Here is a 24,539-nt window from a genome sequence, read left to right as displayed (position 1 = left end):
TTTTATTAAATAATCCGGTAATATGACATTTGGTTGAATGCAAATCAAGATTTACGGTACCATTTGGTGAACTGAGTTAAATTACTCGTTCGTTCACTATTATGGTTAACCTATCAATGTATTACTAAATAAGAATATTTATTGAAATGTATAAATAACCAAAACATGAACGTACAGTCAAATTACTGTGTTGTTTATTATGGTTAACGTACTTAAAGAAAAAACAGAACCACGGATGCATATCACAGTTAATTTACAGTGTTGATATACAATATTGGTTTATTCCTATAACTTATTTATTAATAAATCCGAGAAGAAAATTATTACTACAGAAAAATAATTTCCAAAAATCGCCAAAAATAATTAAATTAATCTAAACTTGTTCCAAAAATAATTCTCAATCAAAAAGAAGAATCTTAACCAATTTCAATCAAATTAAAAATCTGAGAATTCCATATACTAACTCAATAAAAATCAAGGAAATAACAACTCGCAGTTAAATCACCGCATAGTTGATAATCTGATCATATAAATAAATAAAAATATTAATCCCTAAGTTAAATAAATAAAATAAAATAAATTTTAAAAAAAAGTAAATTGAAACGACTTAACGTACCAACTGCTCTCTAAAAATCAATGAGTGAAATGTGAAGAACAGACAATTAATTCGATATTTATACTAATCAGCAAACGATCAAAACATTCAGCGGCAAAAATCAATAATCGATCATGTGACCAAATAGTGATATGTGATAGGATAACTCAAAAAGGCGCTTTTGGACTAGCGCCACCTTCTTTATCGATAAATCTTCCATACACAGTATACAACGTAACATAAAAATAGATCACAATCAAAATATTAAGTATAAAATATACTCATTTTTCAATCAATAGTTTTAACAATACACAATGTTAACTCAAGAATTAACATCATTTAATTATCAATACTCAAACATTAGTTTATCGACTATATAGACATCAAGCTAAAGTGGAAGTGAGCAGACAGGAAAACATGAGGCTGCTCATAAACATATACATGCAATTTTCCGGTCAGATAACAAAGGTTACATTATTTTACTTAGATAAGACTTAGCAATAGCGTAAGGACAACCAAATTATGTCACACCTATCAACAATCAAGATGAAATAAAATGTAAAAACGAATTAATGCACAGTCCGAATTTCCTCGACATTGTTTACACATGCTGCTACTCATATTCTAAACTTCTATATCATATCATAACAAAAAATATTAGGTAAAGACAAATTGCATACATTTTACTATTTAATATCAAGCTCTGGGTGTATGAAAACTGTATCAACCTGCTCCAAATCACCACAACTACAAAAACATATTACAGTCATTGACTTATTTGATATAGAAATATCAACCCGCTCCAAGCTCATACAAAATAGCGAAATATTACAGTCATTGACTCAGTATAGTTCATTGAACACTGTCATAGATGAAACAATAAGTTAGACTGTCATCACACACTATTGTCATAAATAAAAAGAAGAAGGGGAAAAAATTGTCAATCGAACAATGACCTATTGTTTCGTGAAAAAGACTGAGGAGGCAGCTATCGTAGAAATATGAATACATCTTATTTACATTTCTGGGGGAAAGTGATTTTTTAATAAAATCATTGTCCGTAAACTTTGTTTTCTTTCACGTATTACATTTACAATCTACAAAACGTGTTCACCTAATTTAACGTATTTACGATATGAAATAAGCACATTATCTTGTTGCAGAATAATTGATACCCAATTAACAATTGCAATCAACTATTTAAGAACGATGCATTGACCATGACCTCTGATTACGATCCAAGAGCTTAAAGGGGCATGGTCACGATTTTGGTCAAAAAATTATTTTCCAATTTTAATGTTTACAGTGCTTTAGTAAGGCATTTTTAATAGTCAACAAAAATTTGAGTGTCATTTGTTGAGTCATAAGGGAGTTACAGAGCTTACAAATCTTTGCGATGTAAACAAAGCCTTTAATTGAATATTGCAGCTAACTGAATTATTTGTCATTGCCATTTTCCTTTCCTGATTGACTTCCAGCTAACAGTAATCAATAACACCAAATATATGTTTACATATTTATTACTGAAACAAAACAAACATACATTACATAAACGTTGGGTGAAAATGGCCGCAAATTTTGCAGGAGTCAAGGGAGACAACTAGATTACCTTAACTGGATGGGCAAGCTAGCGGCCTCGCTTATGCAAGTGCCATGGAGCCCCATGCCTGACATGCATCGTGGCTAGGCATACAAGCTGCAAAGCTTTTACACCCTGCCTCTGGCTTGCTACCTGGTTTAACTTTTTACCACTACCAGCTTGTAGCCTCTCCTCCTCTAGAGGTGGGGGGGGGGGGGGGCTGAGCACTGAAATGCTGCAGATCCCAAGCATTTTTTAAAAAGAACACATAACACACATTTGCTCAATGGCATTGAACTTCCATGTTAACACACTGCCATTCTTTATGCCGATAGGCAGAAGGCTAAGTTCAAATCTATTAACAAGTCATCCAAAAATCTTCCCTTTTCCCCCTTAAAATGAATTTTAAACCCCCTTGGATGTTGTAAGCCTTGTTTCCCTTTTCTAATAAATGGGTCCCAACATACCTAAATAAACTGGTTTGGTGAACATTAATATTTTTTCATGGACAATGCAAGCCCCATTTACTTCGTATGTAATAAATTTCCCAATAGCATTGTTTACCTTTCGCCGTTTTGAATCAATCATTGCCCCACCCTTTCCTAAAGGGGCCCCATGCCAGCCGGGGAAGCATAGTTGACCAAATAAGTAATGTTTTCGGAAGCATTATCTTATAGCGATACAAACTACACTGAATTTCGTGCGAAAATCGCAGTGTTGTATTGTCAGCTGTTGTAAGATCATTGGATCCCGCATGAATGACCAATACATCTGGGCGTGGTTGGTGTTTAATCTCATCAGAAAAAAATGGTCCAGGTTTTCCCAATATAGTCCCCTTATTTCTTTCTAGGTAATGTCCATGCCCAGGTTCTTTTCTCCTGGTCTCTTCGCTGCTTCCTCCCGGCCCAATAGGGTATTGAGGTTCCCATTATCCAAACTGTTTTGAAATCTGGAATACTTTTGGCAAATTAGCATGTTTTCCAATCAAACTAACAATGAATCTACAATCTAATGTAATTTTGAAAAGCCCTTGATTCCCATCTGCCTAAGGCTTTATTTTCTGATTCTGAAACCTCTTGTTTAGCAAGATCTGTAGCTCTGCCTATTCTAAAGCTATGTGGTTTAAAATGTCCCTGAATGCCATTACATTGGAGAGTCTTTTGTAAAATGGAATTAAATTAGTATCTTGTTATGGATTTGTCATCCATGTGAGTAAAAAATAGAATAGAGTCACTGTCAGGGCGTAAGCGTAAAAATTTTAGTACCCAACTAACTGGACATGTGTCAGCATTGGGTTGGCTAGATATGTGCAACGTGGTTGCATTTCCCGTTTGATATGTTTTTGATATTGGAATTAAAATGCTGACATCATTTCTCTAAATTAAGATGTGTGCCCTTTGAATGGACAATTCCTCGCTCACCATAAGCAAATCGTGATATGCAATGGAAAAAATAGTGGAAAATAAAACACTCTCATAGGGTGATCTGCAAATAGATGGCAATGCTAATATGACCCTTTGTAAAATGGATAAAGTTTAAAGCTGCTTGGTCCGATTTATTTTGTAATTACAGTATCAAAATTTGTTCCATACAAATCATTTATCTCAGAAAGTTATGGACTTTCTCCTATTTACACCAGCAGAATCAGTCTCCTTTCAAAGTTAGAAATATTCAAAGTAAATAAAAATAATTTCTCTTTGGGCAAACGAAAAAACAAACCAAAATGCATCACGGGAATGTTTAGAAAAGGAAACCGCTTGGTTTCGTCCCCCGAATGATTGGGGTTATTCAACCCGCATGCTATGCATCGATTGTAAAGAAAGCAGACTTTGGAAATATTAGCGAACAAAACGTACACATTTTTATTTGTAATTTGTCTGATCATTTCGACCTTTATTTAGAGCGATGTCAAAGTCGTAATACAACCATTCCCGTCTCGTCGCCAGGGGTGAAATTTAACATGAGGCGAAATAACGCGGTACCTTTTAATGTCGTTTGTTTTGTTAGCAAATTTTGTACGTATTTTTCTTCATTGAAATTTGGCATAATTGACGGGTAAAACTACTGCAATGTCTATTATTATACATATATTAAGCATAGCCATCGTTTAAAAGCGTGCATAAAATTTGATATAAAATCGGACCAAGCAGCTTTAAGGAATTCGAGGATCCGTTTTTTTTATGGAGACCCTGCAAGGCTGTTTTGACAATGAAGGAGTGGGTGTTATCTTGGATGCCTCTTAATTTGTGAATATAAGATAAAGCACTAATGTACAGGGCGCTGTTCTATACGCTGTACCTGAAACGGACAAATGAGCAATAAAATTAAGTAAGTGATCAATAGGAATTGGAAAACCCACAATTTTTTTTTAGAATTTTTTAAAAATTGGTTAAAGCTCCTTGATAGGCTTTATGTGTTTTTGTTGAAATGAAGCCCTGGACAAGCTTGTTAGCTTCGTTTCTTAAATTTCGCAAATGTTCATGGGGAGTGGTGTTGGCCATGGGTCTGCTGTCGGTGCTAGCTGCCGGAATTTGCCCCACTGTGAACGAAAGAGGTAATCCGCGATAGAATTTAACTTAGATGGTATGTGTTTTGCTTTTAATGAAATTTTATGTTTAAGACATGTGAGAATCAATTTCCAATTTTCATGACAATAGGTGATTTTGATGTTGTGGTATTTATAACCTGCACAACAGCCATGTTGTCAGTGTAAAAAAAAAATTGAGTTGACAAATCGCTGTTTCCACAGTTTCAGAGCTATCTGCATTGGAAAGAGTTCTAGAAAGGTCATCTCTCGAGTTATGCCTTGAGCATATGCCCACTTGCCTGCAAAATATATGCCAAATCCCCCTGCTTCTCCCCTGCACTGTCGGTAAATAGCTGTAAAGTGTCGTTATTGCCCTTCATAATTACTGAAATTCCGTTGAAGGACTGGAAAAATGTGAGCCAAACTTGTAGGTCAGCTTTCATTTCTGCAGTCACTGGTATGTGGTGATGCGGTTTAGTGAGACCGATCGTTGTGTCAGTAAGACGCAAAAGGCTCAACTAGGAGCTATGACTCTACATGCAAAATTCAATAGCCCTAGTAATGTTTGAAGTTGTTTAAGAGTTGCCTTCTTTAATTTCATGGCGTCGGTAATCTTTTGTTTAATTTCATGATTTTTTCTTCTGGCAATTTCATGATCATTTCTACAGTGTGAAATTCAATGCCTGCCACTATGCCTTATACAATTTCCCTGTCAATCTTTTGCTCTGCTACTGGATAGTGTTTGCCTAAACCTGGGTAATCAAGGGCCAAAATATTGGAATTTAAAACTGTGCATAAAACCTTTCGTTAAAAAATGATAGTGTGGGTACTTTTGGGTATGGTAAATAATTCTATCTAAATTGATGGGGGTTGGTGTTTGCCTCCGCATCTTGAATCTGCATCTGGGGGGGAAATTGCACCTTTTACCTTGATTAAAATAATAGCAATACTGAATTCTAGCAGATGTGTTGTTTTCCCCTGAAAATTGCTTAGCACTGTTGACTGAGCTTTTTTTTCAGAACCAGCCTGTCCCGTCACATATAAAAGCCAAAATTCTTGACTGATTACGCCCCAAGACGATGTAGGGTTGCTGGCTTCACGAAGCCGATACTGTTCGTCGATCTTTTATTAACCTTGTGATCTAGCCGCGGCTAGTCTGATATCGCGCATGTACTTAAACATCTCCTGGGCCCTGGTTCTAAATTTTTCTAACATGACACTCATATAGATCATGAAGGCATCGATCCATTTGTCAGTTGTGAGATAAGGGCCAAAATCTCTAATCTTTATCTCGCCTTGACTCCCTCCCCCCCCCCCAAACTGTTATTAATTTCTTTGTCTGATTTTAATAATAAACCTAAATTAATAAATTGTCCCTCCCAGATTTTATGCTTTTATTTCAAAGGCACATGTTGCCCTACATTATCAAAACAACTAACTTCGGGTACTGGAGTGAAATCAGAAAGATTTAAATCCAAAGAAAAATTTGAGCTCTCAAAATTACCGATATTGGGGAGTCCAAAATCCTCTGTTCCACTCTCGTGGTCACTGTCTGATGGTGACTGTTGTTGAGGAAGGGAGGCATCATTGTGGCTGGCCTCGGCCTGAGGCTCGGTATGACCGTCCTTTTTTGCCTTGGGTGATGGCGAGGCTTTTTGTAACCCCTGCCCTTTGCCGGAGAGACCATTCCCCCCATTTTCCCGATTTCTTAGCCGTTTAGGTGGCATCCTGAATTCTGGATTACCTCAGATATTTTAACCTTTAATTTTCTGTGGCTTTTCTGGCCAGATGGTTGAGAGGAAGAGGAAATTGCTAACTTAGATAACCCTTATTGATGCTGACTGCTTAAAATTGTTTAACCTGTACCAAGTCACCCACTGTGGGACAATGGTTCAATCAATTAAAAGAGATTATCTCATATTCATTTCAATAATCTGTATTGTTTGCATTTTGAATGTTGAAGTGAAAATTCCAGTTTTAGACCTTCAATGAATGTGTTATATGTTAGGAACTGTTTATTCATGCTAAAAATGAATAAGAAGATTGACAATTTGGCTAGAAAAAGATTTGTTACTGGTATATTGAACCTATGTAAACAAAAACAGGGCACGAGCCTTGTTTACATGACACCGATTTGTGAGCTCTGTAGCTTGCTTAAAACTTGAAGACTTACTCTCAAATTTCATATGATTATTAGAATGCATTTCTAAACCATTGTAAATAATAAAAATAGAAAAATAGAATTTGACGAAAACCGTGACCTTGCCCCTTGAAGAAGCTTTCACGGTCACAAATGTCGTAATGAATACCCCTGTCTTTTACCGCCTTTGAATTCACAATCAAAATAAAAGTCAATTTAGCGTCTTCTTTTGACTGTAAAATACAAAATATTAAAACTAAATTGCTGTATTAAATCAGACTTTAAAAAACGCAGTTAAAATAGATATCAATGCAATAAAATCAAGTTGTAAATTACACCTCTGCGCAATATCGCGCGATAACTAAAAATAGCTAAGATATACAGGATACAAATTGAGATAGAACAACACTACCCCGCGGTTTCCACAAAGTTTTTTTTTAGAATTTTTTAAAAATTGGTTAAAGCTCCTTGATAGGCTTTATGTGTTTTTGTTGAAATGAAGCCCTGGACAAGCTTGTTAGCTTCGTTTCTTAAATTTCGCAAATGTTCATGGGGAGTGGTGTTGGCCATGGGTCTGCTGTCGGTGCTAGCTGCCGGAATTTGCCCCACTGTGAACGAAAGAGGTAATCCGCGATAGAATTTAACTTAGATGGTATGTGTTTTGCTTTTAATGAAATTTTATGTTTAAGACATGTGAGAATCAATTTCCAATTTTCATGACAATAGGTGATTTTGATGTTGTGGTATTTATAACCTGCACAACAGCCATGTTGTCAGTGTAAAAAAAAAATTGAGTTGACAAATCGCTGTTTCCACAGTTTCAGAGCTATCTGCATTGGAAAGAGTTCTAGAAAGGTCATCTCTCGAGTTATGCCTTGAGCATATGCCCACTTGCCTGCAAAATATATGCCAAATCCCCCTGCTTCTCCCCTGCACTGTCGGTAAATAGCTGTAAAGTGTCGTTATTGCCCTTCATAATTACTGAAATTCCGTTGAAGGACTGGAAAAATGTGAGCCAAACTTGTAGGTCAGCTTTCATTTCTGCAGTCACTGGTATGTGGTGATGCGGTTTAGTGAGACCGATCGTTGTGTCAGTAAGACGCAAAAGGCTCAACTAGGAGCTATGACTCTACATGCAAAATTCAATAGCCCTAGTAATGTTTGAAGTTGTTTAAGAGTTGCCTTCTTTAATTTCATGGCGTCGGTAATCTTTTGTTTAATTTCATGATTTTTTCTTCTGGCAATTTCATGATCATTTCTACAGTGTGAAATTCAATGCCTAAAAAATGAGCACTTGAGTTGGTTGTACTATTTCTTCATTTGCAATTGGGACACCAATGTCACTGCACAGCGATAGAAAGGTGTCCAAGGTTTTTTTGCTTGAATGAAAATCTTGTCAACAAAAAAGAAAACCTGCTAGATAGTGTAGAAAGGACAAATTTTGTGCATGAACCTGTGTCAGCCAATGAAGAAAGCTAGCAAATCTGTCCCAGATTGCACATCCAATCTTACAACCAATTAGCAACATCTTGACATTATAGTTAGCGTTGTTAAAGAAAAAACCTAACAGATCAAAATCAGTGCTGCTAACTGGTATTGGCCGAAAGGCTGATTTTATGTCAGACTTTGCGAGGTATGCCCCACTTCCTAGTCTGGCAATCATGGCAGCAGCATCATCTATAGTTGAATAGGTCACAGGGCTCTGTTCAGAATCGATAAAACAATTTATATAAGCAGCTTCTGGATAAGATAAATGGTGAATCAGACGATAATCAGCATCTGTTTTGGTCACAAGACGAAAAGAAAAACGTGCAGCGTTGGAAAAGGTGGTTGCTTAAAGGGGCCTGCCACTATGCCTTATACAATTTCCCTGTCAATCTTTTGCTCTGCTACTGGATAGTGTTTGCCTAAACCTGGGTAATCAAGGGCCAAAATATTGGAATTTAAAACTGTGCATAAAACCTTTCGTTAAAAAATGATAGTGTGGGTACTTTTGGGTATGGTAAATAATTCTATCTAAATTGATGGGGGTTGGTGTTTGCCTCCGCATCTTGAATCTGCATCTGGGGGGGAAATTGCACCTTTTACCTTGATTAAAATAATAGCAATACTGAATTCTAGCAGATGTGTTGTTTTCCCCTGAAAATTGCTTAGCACTGTTGACTGAGCTTTTTTTTCAGAACCAGCCTGTCCCGTCACATATAAAAGCCAAAATTCTTGACTGATTACGCCCCAAGACGATGTAGGGTTGCTGGCTTCACGAAGCCGATACTGTTCGTCGATCTTTTATTAACCTTGTGATCTAGCCGCGGCTAGTCTGATATCGCGCATGTACTTAAACATCTCCTGGGCCCTGGTTCTAAATTTTTCTAACATGACACTCATATAGATCATGAAGGCATCGATCCATTTGTCAGTTGTGAGATAAGGGCCAAAATCTCTAATCTTTATCTCGCCTTGACTCCCTCCCCCCCCCCCAAACTGTTATTAATTTCTTTGTCTGATTTTAATAATAAACCTAAATTAATAAATTGTCCCTCCCAGATTTTATGCTTTTATTTCAAAGGCACATGTTGCCCTACATTATCAAAACAACTAACTTCGGGTACTGGAGTGAAATCAGAAAGATTTAAATCCAAAGAAAAATTTGAGCTCTCAAAATTACCGATATTGGGGAGTCCAAAATCCTCTGTTCCACTCTCGTGGTCACTGTCTGATGGTGACTGTTGTTGAGGAAGGGAGGCATCATTGTGGCTGGCCTCGGCCTGAGGCTCGGTATGACCGTCCTTTTTTGCCTTGGGTGATGGCGAGGCTTTTTGTAACCCCTGCCCTTTGCCGGAGAGACCATTCCCCCCATTTTCCCGATTTCTTAGCCGTTTAGGTGGCATCCTGAATTCTGGATTACCTCAGATATTTTAACCTTTAATTTTCTGTGGCTTTTCTGGCCAGATGGTTGAGAGGAAGAGGAAATTGCTAACTTAGATAACCCTTATTGATGCTGACTGCTTAAAATTGTTTAACCTGTACCAAGTCACCCACTGTGGGACAATGGTTCAATCAATTAAAAGAGATTATCTCATATTCATTTCAATAATCTGTATTGTTTGCATTTTGAATGTTGAAGTGAAAATTCCAGTTTTAGACCTTCAATGAATGTGTTATATGTTAGGAACTGTTTATTCATGCTAAAAATGAATAAGAAGATTGACAATTTGGCTAGAAAAAGATTTGTTACTGGTATATTGAACCTATGTAAACAAAAACAGGGCACGAGCCTTGTTTACATGACACCGATTTGTGAGCTCTGTAGCTTGCTTAAAACTTGAAGACTTACTCTCAAATTTCATATGATTATTAGAATGCATTTCTAAACCATTGTAAATAATAAAAATAGAAAAATAGAATTTGACGAAAACCGTGACCTTGCCCCTTGAAGAAGCTTTCACGGTCACAAATGTCGTAATGAATACCCCTGTCTTTTACCGCCTTTGAATTCACAATCAAAATAAAAGTCAATTTAGCGTCTTCTTTTGACTGTAAAATACAAAATATTAAAACTAAATTGCTGTATTAAATCAGACTTTAAAAAACGCAGTTAAAATAGATATCAATGCAATAAAATCAAGTTGTAAATTACACCTCTGCGCAATATCGCGCGATAACTAAAAATAGCTAAGATATACAGGATACAAATTGAGATAGAACAACACTACCCCGCGGTTTCCACAAAGTTGGGACTTCACGACAGATAACCATCAGAAGGGAAACATGGGACGTGGTGATGACACCTAATGGCAGGGGCATTCAGATGTTGAGTGGAAGCGAAGAGAAGGATTAAGACTGATAGAATCAGATGTAGACACGATGTACTGGCTAAACAACCACCGCGTGATTATGGACATGTCTCAACTAAAGTATTATAACTCAGCCAATACAACCTTGATTCTCTCTGACAGTTCTGAGAGTCCACCAGGGTTCACTCTACTTCAGTTACTGACAACAACAACAAACATCAGCATGTGTCAGAATGAATGACATACTTTTTTTATCTACTTCTAGCCACAGAGAACTTAACTTGATCGGCGGTATATCCTAATTGTAGCATACATGGACCGTGTGGGAGTAGTATTTATAGGGCTAAGGAAATTGAAACCGCCTGGTGTTTTGTTGGTGACTTTTGGCCTCCTTCTGCCTCCTCGTGGAAAAACAGATGTCACTCATGGCCTGCTCCGGAAGTTGTTGATGACATCATGAGAAATAAATGTAACTTTGTTGCAATAGAACACCCATTAGGACCACATGCACATGAAGAATGGAGACTGTCTTTTTCTCAGGCAGAATATAAACTTGTGAACTCAATGATTCACTGTCAGTTTTTGACTTATGAATTGTTAAAACTTTTTTCTTAAAACAAGTTATAAATCAACAGTCAGAAGAAACAAATAATCTGTTGTGCTCCTAGCACATAAAAACAACAGTTTTCTGGGTAATTCAACAAAACAAAATACATCAATGGTGTTCACAAAATCTCCTGGATGGATTCTTGGTCTGCTTTAAACGCCTCCTTAAATTTGTGTATGAAGGGGTTTGCCCAATTTTTTGTCCCACAAAACAACATGTTCCTGACAAAAGTCCATTGCTCAGCACAAAACAGACTGTTCCTAAAGCTATATAAATTGTATTAAAAAGGTTTTGACTGTCCGTTACAGAGTTCCTCTATCAACTCCTACATCATTAATGTCCTGTACAATCCTACACTTTTTTTTGTACTGACGAAAATTTGATGTTGTGTGAAGTTGATTATTATTTAGAACTTTTCTTTGAGTCCCCTGCTGCTGAAATATATCCAGAAGGCCTATGTTGCCTTCAAAAAGTCTTACACAATAGAAAAGTTGGTAGAGTCACCGCTGACAAACTATCAAGTTGTCTCACTACAGAGACTTGCAGCAACCATCCTTCAGAACACTGCTTTTAAATTACACGACATGTACACTAACACCAAGTTTGGATGTGTTTCTGACATGTTGTACATTGCCATGTATTATGACATTCAGATACATAGAAACTGTATCTGTTATAGAGATTACAAAGGTTTAATTGGCACAATATCTGATGTATAGGGAACATGGAGACAGAGAGAGGTATACAAGTTGCTTCAGGTACCTAGCTGTCGCAATATGGTTTTCTAAACCCGGATACACTGTACTGATTTTATATTGGTGTCTGTAACAACTGATTTGTCATAAATTCAGGAAACTCTCTGTATAACAGTAGTTGATATTCTGAACCGTGATAAGTTCAAGCAAAGTGTAATGGATCTAAGTGTAAATAGAGTACATGTACAGTGTTAATGAAGGGAACTGTTTATATTTGGTGTACTCATACTCAGACTGAATTTAAAAAAACTTAATCTCTCTATTCTGTTCATGTTTCAATTTAAGTGAAAAAAAAATTACTACCTAGTGGATTCGATCCAGCGACCTCAAAATCAAAAAGAGCTCCGCGTTACCACTGGCCACGCATCTAACACTTTCAACAGATGCATTTTCAATATCTATGGCTATAATCATGATTGTATTAGAAAAGACACTAATTGAAATATTTGTCTAATTTTCAGTACGAAGACCACGTTAAACCAAACCTAATTCAATGTAAATGTATACTACAATACCTGTAGAACATAATTTTAATCTGATGTCTTTGGTTTAGAGTGGTTCAAATAGTCAAATATCCAATGTTTTACCGTATACTAACTACTTTCCTATATATCCCTTACAAAACCTGAATATTTTAATGATTTCGTATAAGATAATTAAGATTCTAAGAGCATGGTGATTGTGTAATTTGCGTTTCTTTGAATATATTTAAACTAAATATTGTATAGTATTGAAAATGTCTGATGTTTGCAAAAGGCTATATTTGAGGCCAAATCGTATATTAAGTGCGCTATGCCTCTTTAAATTCCATTTTCTCACCAGAGGTCGTGCTACACAAGCGAAGAGAATGATTTAAATTCATCTGATTCTTTTTTTAAATTAGGATCATTCATTTGAAACGTTTTATCGACTATGATAAGCACGTAACTGAAAGAACATCGCCTGATTTGATCAGTATTGTTGTGTTGGAGATACAATATCATCATGATCACGCATACAAATCTGTAAAAAAAACAACAAAAAACAAAAAACTGAAATAAACTCTAAATCAATGGATCTATTTTTTGTATAAATTTTCTTACTATCAGTAAACCCGCGAACTACCTTAAATGGGTCACGTCATTGTCACACATGATTAACTTCAAAACTTACCTGTAATGTGACATTTAACTAAACAAAGATCAAATAAAAAAGCAATAGTACTATTCTTCGGTGAAAATTACCGCAGCTAAAAATAGCATGGTTATTTTCAGTTTTGGCGCTGATGTAATGGTAGTTTACCTTCAAAATGGACTTCTTTCGCCCAAGAATGTAAGTAAAACTTTCTTTTTTTTAGTTAGTTGATGCATGTCGATCGATACTATCATAATATTGTATCAAGTACCAATATAGTTTTGCTAATAGGTCGTAATTGTCCTTTTGAATACCCCTGTCTTTTACAGTCTTTGAATACACAATTATAGTAAAAGTCAATTTTGTTTTCGATCTTCTAGGATTTTTTAATTCTGGTGCATTCTGGTGCGTGGATAGGTAAAAGAAGCATATGGGCAATTTAGCGTCTCTTCTTTTAAGAGAGAGTATTACTGCTATGATTCCTTTTTTGATTTCAATTACAATGTTATGTTAAGCATCGATCAAAATATCGATATCTGTTAAATGTTAAGTTAAAAATATACAATTTTGTTTTCATCCGATTTTATACATGTATCGTAAACAACGACAGAAAAAAGCTTGGTCTAGAAATGAAAGCATAAGTACATACCTTTCAGTGAATATTTAAAATGAACATCTAGCTGCTCCACTATTCTCAGTCAATTCTCAAAACACAATAAAACTCTTAATTAATGTTCTTGGATTTTTGTTATAAATTTTAAATCTACTTAGATTGCTTTCCGGTCAAAATTACAGGACATTTCACTTTACGTCATGACGTCACCAATGAGTTAATTTACGCAAAACGATCTCACTTTATCTTGTCTTATTTATTGAAAAAAGTGAAAAATCTAGCATTTTTTTTATTTTAGACAACGTATCGCTGTTTTCATATTTGAATAGGTACAACTCAAACTTTTATGTGTACATTTATTGAAAAAAAGATAGATTGCAAATGAAATACAACACACTTTATCTCGTTTGCCTGATGTCATCTGAAGGTAAATTTTCCATTTTTACCATTCACGTAATGAAAATTAGCCGTTTTCTGATACCTTTATACTTTAGGATGCATAAGCAGCATGCGCATGTGTCGACCAATATGAAATCAATACATTTTATTCACAATTTTAATAAATACTACAATAGAAACGTATTGCGTTCAGTGATTGCAAACATCACTTTCTAGTACAATAGTCACTCTTTAACAGTCCAGGTTATCATATTATTAATTTTCATCAGATAAAATCTTTTAAAGGTGGTGGCCTTATTTTGAATGTTGACAAATTCATTTCATTGAAATTCATAGGAATCAAACAATGGTCCTATTTCAGAGCAAAAAAACTGCAAAAAATCCTTTGATTTATCAAACGTTATCACAGAATTACATATATTTCTTATTACCATGTTATTTGTAACAAACAGTTTCTTTCATACCAGATTTTAAGATGATATGCTAACCTTGTCTACCGTCAGGTTCATCTTGCTATGGCTTTTGCATAAAGCTAAACGTCTTTAAAGAAAGTAAAACATGTACATGTCAGTCGTGAAAATTAAATACGGTAAATCTCCAAATCAAGCGTTATTTTTATTGAAATTGAGATATTAAAAGTGGGGCATAGAATTACAATTAGGTGGCAGGGGACAGTTTGATGTGTGCGTTTAATTAAAATGAAATTCAAACAACCCGGGTACCTGGGGATGGATGAGAATTCCATAAAAAATGTTCAAATTTTACATGTTTTTCTACATTTTTTATGCATAATATACAATAAAAGGGTAAAAATATGTTGTTTTTTGTTCATTTCAAGAGTAATTATCTTAGCAGATGTTATTTCAAGGTCAAATGTACATTTACATATCCTACATGTAATGGTAATGGAGTCCATTGGAAAGAGGGGGTGGCTTTTTCAATTCTGTACATACATCTAAAATACCTTTTTTTGATAGGAAGGAGCAAAAACTTGAGTTTTTTGACATATTGTATACTTTGATAACTGCATTTGTCTACCTGTAAAGTTCATTTGAAAGAAAAATATGCTGTTTTAAAAAAATTGGGTGATATAAGTCAGGTGGATTAATGTTATTTCATAAAATCAGACAGCAAAATGGCTGCAAATTCATAAATTTAATGATTTAATTGATAAAAACTGTTTTAAAGTATTTATTCTTATCTCAGTAATTAACTTAAGCCTATTAATTGTTATCAGGATAGGAAATACCTACTCTCTAAGCCAATTTACTCTAGTGGTGGTCATTCTACACATTTATGAGGGAGTTACTCCCCTTGAATATTTTAGCTAATAAATCATGTCATGACATCTATAGCCAAGAAAATCACCCATTTTCACAAAATGTATTACTTAGGGTACAAAATCCACTCAAAATTACACTTAAAGGAGAAATATGAAAATACCATGTAGTCTTGAAGGTGGCAGGGGACAGTTTTTTTTATACAATTCATTGTAGCCAAGGGATGCATGTCTTCGGAACTCTGTAACTAGAATTTCCTCAGTTCCCATTCAGCACAAATACCTTTAATTTACTCTTTATAAGGCCAATCACCAATTTCTGAAGAAAATTACTAATCAAAACCTGTAAAATTCCCTACATACTGGTTTTTACGAGATTTTAACCCTCCATATTTTGCTAATTTTTCATGATTTTTCAGCTTTTTAGACCTCCCCCACCTAATTCCCTGCAGAGGGTTGACCTTCCGTACCGCGTGCATGTTGCACTATCACATGTCAGAAACTTACCGGTGTATAGTTTACAATGTCCCATCCACCTACTTTTCGTGTTTTTTTACCTCCCGTCTGTAACTTGCAATTTTACTGTGTAAAGTCAGCACAACAGTCATAGCCGCAGGTTTCGCATTTTACTTCTGATTCTCATGTACCTAACATAATGCATATCAATTTCAACAAGAGACACCCCTCTAACTAATGATAATCATTAAAAATCATTTCAAGAATTTTAGCAACACTCATAAGCCTTCAATAACAGCAACTCTCAATTTTACAAAAATATTTTGTACTTTATTTTAGGGTACTTTATTCGAAACTGTCCCTTGCTACCTTAGTTATTTAGAACTAATTCTAGATAAAAAAAAAAAAAAAAAAAAGGGGGGTTACTTTAAATATAGTTGAAGGGTTTTTTTTTATTCAAATGTTCAGAATAAAAACCATTTGTTGAATTTTTAATTTAGAATAATTAATAATTACAGATATGAGGCCATGCAACACATGTCAGAGTCAGTATTTGTGGTACTGTGTCAGATAGTGGGAACCTCACAACAGGTAGCCATTAGAAAAGAGGCAATGGACATAGGGGAGATGGTAAATAGGCAAGTGAAATCTAATGATGAGGTGTTTGAGATGGTGAGTGGAAGTTTCAAAGAAGGATTCAGACTGATGGGATCAGATGTGGATATCATGTACTGGCTAAACGACCACCGAGTAATCATGGACATGTCTCAGTCTGAGTATTACAACACAGTCAATACAATCTTGATTCTCTCTGACAGTTCTGAGAGTCCACCAGGATTCACTTTACTTCAGTTACTGACACCAACAACAGAATTATATATCCATTCAGCATGTTTCAGAATGAATGACAGAGTCTATATATCTAGTTCTACATTCCGACAATTAACCTGTTCAGCTATAGTTCCTAATTCTACTCTACATGGACCCTGTGGTAGTGGTGTCATAGGAAGAGCAGAGTATGATACTGCCTGGTGTTTTGTTAGTGACTTTTGGCCCCACACTGCCTCCTCGTGGAAAGACAGATGTCACTCATGGCCTGGTCCTGAAGTTGTCAATGACATTGTCAGAAATGGATGTCACTTTGTTGCAATAGGACATCCATTAGGACCCCATGAACATGTAGAATGGAGAATTTCTTTTTCCCAAGCAGAATACAAACTAGTTCACTCTATGAACCACTGTCAGTTTTTGACTTATGGGTTGTTAAAATTTTTTCTAAAAGAAGTTATAAATCAACAATCAGAAGAAACCAACAAACTGTTATGTTCCTATCACATGAAGACAACAGTTTTTTGGGCAGTTCAACAAAACACACTAACTCACTGGTGTCCACAAAATCTCCTGGCCGGTTTCTGGGTCTGCTTTAAATTCCTCCTTAAATGGGTATATGAGGGGTATTGTCCAAACTTTTTTATCCCACAAAACAACCTGTTTTTGACAAAGGTCTATGGATCAGCACAAAACAGATTGTTCCTACAGTTACATGAATTGTACAAGAACGGTCTGGCCTGTCTGTTACAGAGTTCTTCTATCAGGTCCTGTATCATTGGTGTCCTGTACAATCCTAGACTTTCTATTTGTACAGATGAAAGTATAATGAGACGTGAAGTTGATTATGATGTAGAACTTTTCGGCGAGTCTTCTAAAGTTGGTGCAACTACAGGAGACCTATTCGGTCTTAGCAAAGTCATGAACATGATCGATCAGCTAATATATTCACCCCTTACACACTATCAAGTTGTCCTGTTACAGACTCTTACAGTTTCCAACCTTCAATGTATTGCTTTTGTATTACACACAATGTGCATTTCCACAGGTTTCAACAAGCAGGTGTATATCGCCGACAGAATATCCTGTCATATGCTGAAATCAGTAGTCAAGTTAGGGTGCGTTTCTGACATGTTGTACATTGCCATGTATTATTACAAGACACTTAGATACAGGGAAGCTTTATCTGTTATAGAGATGGCAAAAGTTAAGTTAGCACAGCAATATCTGATGTATAATGGACATGTAGACAGAGAGAGGTATACTGAGGCTGTAGGGGGACGGTCCTGGTCTACAAAGATGAGACAGGCTGTAGCCCAGGATATTAAACTTGATAATGAAATTTGCTATATCAGTGAATTAATACCAGAACAACAGTCCTTTCTAGAGAAAAAGAGGAATATATTTAATATCCCAGTGTTTGTAATGTTACACTTCCTAGAGTTTTTGTGCTACAGGCACATTGATACAACATTATCACAAGCAGCTCTAGATGAGCTAGAGGTCCTAGTCCACCATGATCAGGGACTGTATATACTTGAATTACACAGGGACATATCTTGGGAGATCCTGGGGATCTGTCATCAGATCACAGGAAATATCCAGGATGCTCTATACTCATACCAACAGTCACTCACACAATATCCTTACAACCAAATACAAACTGCTACACAGAGAAGAATTCAAGATTTGATAGGAATAACGCTACATTAGTAATTAAATGAGCTATTGGGAATATCAATCCCAGATTGTGGACCATTAATAATAATAATTTGAATGTTTATATTTCTATACAGATTAAAAAGATTACGTAATGTGACATTCCTACATTATTAAATCCCAAAATCATAAGATAGTATAAATCTAAGTTGTCATTGTTAAGAGATTGTTATCCACATTCAGCAATATAAGTCTTGATGGCATTGCTGGCTGAGATATTTTTACACAATGTGTGGAGCACTGTGCTTCGGGCAATTCTTACAAGTTATGTTCCTTCAGAGCTCATTAGGATCGTTGTATGGACGACTGGTAGCATTGAAAAACATTTTTGTTGTATTAATGAATTTGATTATTATCCAATAATTACCTTCACTATGTTACTATGATATTGTAAAGAGTGTACTAAAAATCGTATAATTACTTGTTCTATCTTCCGTTAAAATTGTTCCAGAAATACTAATAACAAGTCAATAAAATAATGGTTTATAGCCTGTAAAAATATTTTTGATAGGAGACTAAAAACAGGAGAATTCTTAACGATTTCGAATAAACAGTTCCTGGGAATTTTGTAAACATCTAAAGAAAATGTTAAGCATCAACCATTTGGTGATCAACATGAATGGTTCCCAGGTCTGAAAGTTCTTTGTTCACTATGACACTTGTAACAAGGAATTTCAAATACTGATAGCTATTATGAGTAATGTACAATTTATGGTTTTATATATATTGGAAATGAAAACTTTTTCACAATGTCATTTAATGTACTCACAATAAAACTGATGAAAACTAATAAAATTGTAACGAAGATACAAAGATTTCACGTATTCATTGTTGTTTTATCAGGTCAAAATAGAGTTATTTTCATGTTCAGATAAAACAAGACAAAATGAATTGAGTATTCGATATGATGTTTATTTATACTATAAACACTATAACGATATTTGTGACCAACATTATAGATTTGCTATGTTATATGCAATATGTAATAAAATGAGGTTCATTGCTTAGAATGGTCCTCATACTAAGACATATTTCACATGTTTTAAAAAAAATTGAGGTGTCTCAATATGTTTTTTACGTTAATTTATTTTTCAGGTGTTCAATATACACATTTTTTTGGAAAATTATGTCTGTCTGCCCTTTGTATAATCATTATATTTACTCCTGTAAATACACAAAAAGAGCTTCACGTGGAAAGCCACGTACTATTTAAAAGTTTGTTTCGGTAAAGGGTATTTGATAGTGACGACAAAAAATAACTGAAAATCAAAATAATTGGCACCGTCATGCATCACTGTTTTCTTGACTTTAGTTTTGTATAAGACGTAAATACTGGATAATCACCTGCCATTTCCTTGAAATGGGATTTGAAGAATAGAATAAAAAACTTCAGAAGCATGGAAAAGTTACGAAACAATACAGAAAAGGGTATTGAATAATCAATTTAAAAAATGCATCAGGAAGGCGATCGTAAGAAAATTATTTGGCCGCCGCCAGATTAAAAACACCTGGCAATAATGGGCTTTCGTTATTTTATTTTGTTAAGTAAAATTCATCTGATTCTTTTTTAAACTAGGGTCATTATTTCGAAACGTTTCATCGACTATGATGGTTCTATGCATTTCATTAAAAGAACATCGCGTGATTTGATCAGTATTGTTGTGTTAAAGATACAATAACATCATGATCACGCAGACAAATCGGAAACCCCCCCAGATATAAACTCTTTAAACAAACTGGTCTATTAGAATAAATTATCTAACTATCAGTTAACCCCAAATGAATGTTTAATAGATATGGTCCCGTCATTGTCACACAAGGTAACTTCAAAACTTACCTGCGTTACTATTCTTCGGAAAATTACCGCATCTAAAAATAGCAGGGAATTTTCAGTTTTTGCGATGATGTAAGGATAGTTTACCTGCAAAATGGATTTCTTTCGCCCAGGAATGTAAGTAAAACTGTCTTTTTTGTAGTTAGTTAATGCATGTAGATCGATACTATCATAATGTTGTATCAAATACCGATTGATTTTTGCTAATGGATATCTTAAGAAGCTTTCACAAATGTCGTAATGAATACCCCTGTTCTTAACATCCTTTGAATACACAATCAAAGTGAAAGTTAATTTAGCGTCTTCTTTTGACTGTAAAATAAAAATCTTAAGATCTAATTACAGTATTAAATCAGACTTTTAAAAAACGCAGCTTAAATAGCTGTCGATGTAATAAATTCAAATTGTATCATGTATCAAAGGATACAAATTGAGATAGAACAACACTACCCCGCGGTTTCCACAAAACATGCGTATTTGTCGATCAACATGAAATCAATATTTATAAATACTTCAATAGAAACGTTTTGCGTTCAATGCATGCAAACACCACTTTCTGGTAGAATACTCATTATTGAAGTATATTACTTAAACAATTAAAAAGTCCAGTTTATCATATATATATTATCATATAATTTTAATCTTTTAAAGGTGGTTGCCTTATTTTGAATTTTGACAAATTTATTTCATTGAATTTCACAGGAATCAAACAATGGTCCTATTTCAGAGCAAAAACAAAAAACAAAAAAACCCTTTGATTTATCAAATGTTGTCTCAGAATTACATATATTTCTTATTACACCATGTTTATTGTAACAAACAGATTTTATCAAACCAGATATTAATATGATATGCTAACATTGTCCACTATCAGGTTCATCTTGCTATGGCTTTTGCATAAAGCAAAACGTCTTTAAAGAAAGTAAAACATGTACATTTAAGTCATGAAAATTAAATACGGTATATTTCCAAATCAAGCGTTATTTATATGGCAATTGAGATATTAAAAGTGGGATATAGAAATATATAGAATTAATTCTTAATTTTAAAAAATATTTAATAGTGTTACTTTTAACATATTTGAAGTTTTTTTTTCAAAAATAAAAACTATTTGTTGAATTTTTAATTCAGAATTATCAATTATGACGGATATGAGGCCATGCAACACATGTCAGAGTCAGTATTTGTGGTACTGTGTCAGATAGTGGGGACCTCACAACAGGTAGCGATTAGAAGAGAGGCACTGGACATAGGGGAGATGGTGAATCGGAAGGGGAAATCTAACGATGGGGTGTTTGAGATGTTGAGTGGAAGTAGGAGAGAAGGGTTCAGACTGGAGGGATCAGATGTGGATATCATGTACTGGCTAAACAACCACCGAGTGATCATGGACATGTCTCAGTCTAAGTATTACAACACAGCCAATACAGCCTTGATTCTCTCTGACAGTTCTAAGAGTCCACCAGGATTCACTTTACTTCAGTTACTGACACCAACAACAATCAGAGAGGTCCAATCAGCATGTATCAGAATGAATTACAGAGTCTATATATCTAGTTCTACATTCCGACAATTAACCTGTTCAGCTGTAGTTCCTAATTCTACTGTACATGGACCCTGTGGTAGTGGTGTCAGAGGAAGAGCAGAGTATGACACTGCCTGGTGTTTTGTTAGTGACTTTTGGCCCCACACTGCCTTCTCGTGGAAAGACAGATGTCACTCATGGCCTGATCCTGAAGTTGTCAATGACATTGTCAGAAACGGATGTCACTTTGTTGCAATAGGACATCCATTAGGACCCCATGAAGATGTAGAATGGAGAATTTCTTTTTCCCAAGCAGAATACAAACTAGTTCACTCTATGAACCACTGTCAGTTTTTGACTTATGGGTTGTTAAAATTTTTTCTAAAAGAAGTTATAAATCAACAATCAGAAGAAACCAACAGACTGTTATGTTCCTATCACATGAAGACAACAGTTTTCTGGGCAATTCAACAAAGCACACTAACTCACTGGTGTCCACAAAATCTCCTGGCCGGTTTCTGGGTCTGCTTTAAACTCCTCCTTAAATGGGTATATGAGGGGTATTGTCCAAACTTTTTTATCCCACAAAACAACCTATTTTTGACAAAGGTCTATGGATCAGCACAAAACAGATTGTTCCTACAGTTACATGAATTGTACAAGAAAGGTCTGGCCTGTCTGTTACAGAGTTCCTCTATCAGGTCCTACATCATTGATGTCCTGTACAATCCTAGACTTTCTATTTGTACAGATGAAAGTATAATGAGGCGTGAAGTTGATTATGATGTAGAACTTTTCGGCGAGTCTTCTAAAATTGGTGCAACTTCAGGAGACCTATTCGGTCTTAGCAAAACCATGCTCATAATCGATCAGCTAATATATTCACCCCTTACACATTATCAAGTTGTCATGTTACAGAGGCTTACAGTTTCCAACCTTCAACGTATTGCTTTTGTATTACACACAATGTGCATTTCCACAGGTTTCAACAAGCAGATGTATATCGCCGACAGAATATCCTGTCATATGCTGAAATTAGCAGCCAAGTTTGGGTTTGTTTCTGACATGTTGTACATTGCCATGTATTATTACAAGACACTCAGATACAGGGAAGCTTTATGTGTTATAGAGATGACAAAAGTTAAGTTAGCACAGCCATATCTGATGTATAATGGACATGTAGACAGAGAGAGATATACTGAGGCTGTAGGGGGACGGTCCTGGTCTACAAAGATGAGACAGGCTGTAGCAAGGGGTATAGAACTTGAAAACAGAATCTGTTATATCAACGAACTAATACCAGAACAACAGTCTGCTCTACAGAACAAGAGGATAATATTTAATATCCCAGTGTTTGTGCTGTTACACTTTCTAGAGTTCTTGTGTAACAGACACATTGATACAGCAATGTCACAAACAGCTCTAGATGAGCTACAGGTCCTAGTCCACCATGATCAGAGACTGTATGTACCTGATATACACAGAGACATCTCCTGGGAGATCCTGGGGATCTGTCAACAGATCACAGGAAACCTCCAGGATGCTCTATACTCATATCAACAGTCACTCACACAATATCCTTACAACCAAATACAAACTGCTACACAGAGAAGAATTCATGATATAATAGGAATAACGCTAAATTAGTAATTAAATGAGTTACTAGTATTTGGAATATCCATCCCAGATTGTGGACCATTAATAATGATAATTTGAATGTTTATATTTTTACACAGATAAAAAAGATTACCTAATGTGACATTCCTACATTAATAAATCCCTAAATCATAAGATAGTATAAATCTAAGTTGTCATCTTTAAGAGATTGTTATCCCCATTTAGCAATACAGGTCTTGATGGCATTGCTGGCTGAGATATTTTTATACAATTTGTGGAGCACTGTGCTTCGGGCAATTCTTACAGTTATGTTCCTACAGAGCTCGTTAGAATCGTTGTATGGACGACTGGTAGCATTGAAAAACATTTTTGTTGTTTTAATGAATTTGATCATTATCAAATAATTACCTTCACCATGTACTTTTGTATAACTATGATATTGTAAAGAATGTATCAAAAATGGTATAATTTCTTGTTCTATCTTCCGTTAAAATTGTTCCAGAAAAACTAATAACGAGTAAATAATATAATGTTTTATAGCCTGTAAAAATATTTTTGAAAGGAGAGTAAAAACAGGAGAATTCTTTACGGTGTCGAATGAACAGTTCCTGGGTTAGGGTTAGGGTTAGGGAATTTTGTAAACATCTAGAGAAACTGTCAAGCATCAACCATTTGGTGATCAACATGAATGGTTTCCAGGTCTGAAAGTCCTTTGTTCACTATGACACTTGTAACGAGGAATTTTAAATACTGATAGATATTATGAGCAATATACAATTCATGTTTTTATACATTTTGGGAATGAAAACTTTTTCACATTGTCATTTGATGTATTCACAAAAAAACTGATGAAAATTAATAAAATTGTAACGAAGATTAAAACCTTTCACGTATTCATTGTTCTTTTATCAGGTCAAAATAGAATTATTTTCACATTCAGATGAGCTAGTGAAACAAGACAAAATGAATTAAGTATTTGATATGGTGTTTATTTTTATTATAAACACTATAACGATATTTGTGACCAACAGTATAGATTTGCTATGTTATATCCAATATGTAATTGAATGAGGTTCATTGCTTAGAATGGCCCTCATACTAAGACATATTTCACATGTTTTAAAAAAAATTGAGGTGTCTCAATATGTTTATTACGTTG

At 35.0% G+C, this 24,539-nt stretch overlaps 3 pseudogenes; 2 read left to right on the top strand and 1 right to left on the bottom strand.

Moving 5' to 3' along the window:
- Nucleotides 1–3,175: 3,175 nt before the first annotated feature.
- LOC128156654 (uncharacterized) lies at nt 3,176–9,689 on the bottom strand (annotated as a pseudogene).
- Nucleotides 9,690–16,352: 6,663 nt separating this feature from the next.
- On the top strand, nt 16,353–18,890 carry LOC128155804 (uncharacterized; annotated as a pseudogene).
- A 1,408-nt stretch (nt 18,891–20,298) lies between these two features.
- Nucleotides 20,299–24,539, top strand: LOC128155958 (uncharacterized; annotated as a pseudogene).

This window comes from Crassostrea angulata, chromosome 7, assembly GCF_025612915.1.
Source record: "Crassostrea angulata isolate pt1a10 chromosome 7, ASM2561291v2, whole genome shotgun sequence".
Lineage (NCBI taxonomy): Eukaryota > Metazoa > Mollusca > Bivalvia > Ostreida > Ostreidae > Magallana > Magallana angulata.
The sequence above is the reverse complement of the archived record's forward strand: the minus strand, read 5'-3'. Positions and strand labels throughout refer to the sequence as shown.